Source organism: Propithecus coquereli, unplaced genomic scaffold (genome assembly GCF_000956105.1).
Source record: "Propithecus coquereli isolate 6110/MARCELLA unplaced genomic scaffold, Pcoq_1.0 Scaffold190, whole genome shotgun sequence".
Classification (NCBI taxonomy): Eukaryota; Metazoa; Chordata; class Mammalia; order Primates; family Indriidae; genus Propithecus; species Propithecus coquereli.
The window spans coordinates 150,586-152,813 of NW_012143857.1; positions in this window are offsets into that span (position 1 = coordinate 150,586).

Here is a 2,228-nt window from a genome sequence, read left to right on the forward strand (position 1 = left end):
AGGAGACGAGTTTCTCAAATTACAAACATGGGAGCGGGCAATTGTCTAGATACAGAATGTTCCTACTTACCATGGTTTGAGTTAAAAATTGTCACCATTACAATTATGCTAAAGTAATATGCATGCAGTAGATATCATACTTCGAACACCTATAAAATCGTTGTTTTCCACTTTCAGCAGCAGGGGTCCCCAACCATTTTGGCACTAGGAACCGGTTTCATGGAAGACAATTTTTGCACTGGTGGGAGGAGGGAGAGGTAGGCAGGCGGAGCTTAGGGGGTTATGGTGAGCAATGAGGAAGGGAGTGGCTGTAAGCACAGTTGAAACTTCCATAGCTCCCCAGCTGTTCACTCCCTGCTATGCGCACCCCTCAACACACAAGTTTCATGCATGACAATTTTTCCATTGAGAGGTGTGTGAGTGTGTGTGGGGGGCGGGGGGCGGAGCTCTCCGGTGGGTCGGTCTCTGACAGGCTGCAGACAGTACAGCAGTACAGTATTCAATGATTTACATTAACGTAATTTAACAACATATTATGATATAGGACTTTGTGTTAGATAATTTTGTTCAATGATAGGTTAATATAAGTATTCTGAGCACGTTTAAGGTAGGCTAGGCTAAGCCATGATGTTTGGTAAGTTAGGAGTATTAAATGCATTTTCAACTTATGGTATTTTCAACTTATGATGGATTTATCAGAATGTAACCCGGTTATAAACAAGGAACATTTTGTACTTTATACAAAGAAGGAAAATGATTCAATTTCTCATGACTCTGAAACTAAGGAATTCCTAATGCATATAACGTTGTTGTGAATATAAAGAAAAGTTCTTTGTCAAAATATCCTCTGACTGATATCTGTCTTTGTGTATTTTAAGTATTGCCTCATTCTAAAATTATACCAAGCATTAGTTAGGAAGTGGATAAAAAGAAGGGAATCTTTTCTTACATTGAAAAAAATGTTTTCGAATAAAAAATGGTCTAGTAAACCTAGTTGACTCTCTAAGTAATATTTATCTTATTGTTTTCAACCCCAACACTCAATCAATGTGGAAATTATGTTTGTAATAAGGGTATATATTAATATCACTTACACATGTATGTGTGCGCGTGCACACACACACACACACACATACATACATACACAGAAAATTTGATCCGAGTATGATTCACTTTCATTTCCTTAATGACTAAATCATATGTATATTTTGATGCTGTTTCTGAATTCTTGTCTGTTCCTTTGATTTACATACCTTGGTAATGGTGACAAATTGTGTTAATTATTTTAGCTTTCGATCTTTTAATATTTCTTAAGACTATATTTTGCCTCATTACTCTTTTTTCCAAATATTTCTGATTAGTTGACCACATTTATTTTCTCTGATAAATGTGAGTTTCATTTTATTAAGTAAGCCCCCAACTCCTCATGTTGTTATTTTAATTGGATTTCAATTCAATTTTTAGATTGACTTTAGATAATTTTATATCTTTACAATTTGAGCTTTCTCATCCAGAAACATATTACATTTTTCCTTTACTTTAATCTTTCTTATGTTTCTTAGTTACACATCTGTCTCTTTCTCTCTCTCCTTTCTCATTTCTTCCTCTCTGATTTTTCTTTATAGACATAGAGGCAAATGAAGATATAGATGCTACACATTTCCTGTAAAGTTTATATGTAGTTCTTTGTTTACTATAAATACATTTGTATTCTGTCATATATTTGAAACAATTTTTATTAAGAATTTTTTAAGAACCAAAATACTTAAAATAAAAAAGGGACTGATTTTTGTACATTATTTTATAATATCCCATTATAGTAAATTCTTTAATTTCTGTAAGAGTGTTGATGATTCTCATGCGTTTTTCCAATATGTAATTAAATTATCTTCAATTTTTCTTCTTTGAAGTTTATACTTTAAACTAATATTCGATGTCTAAATCAGTTTGGTTAGCACTGCAAAATAAATAAAATAGCATTGATTATAGGGGGCAAGATTTACTTGTCTAGTTTATGGCTTTAATAGTAAGGCATCTTGTGGTTTTCTTAAGCATAACTACATTTACATATAATATGATCATTACTTAATCATAGTCAAATTAATGGATATATACCCACAACATATATGTTATGTCAAAAATGTAACTATATTTTCTATTCAACATTTAAAAAATTAAATACGAATGTTGAATTAGTCAATTGCTCTTTTGTTGGTCATCAACTGATC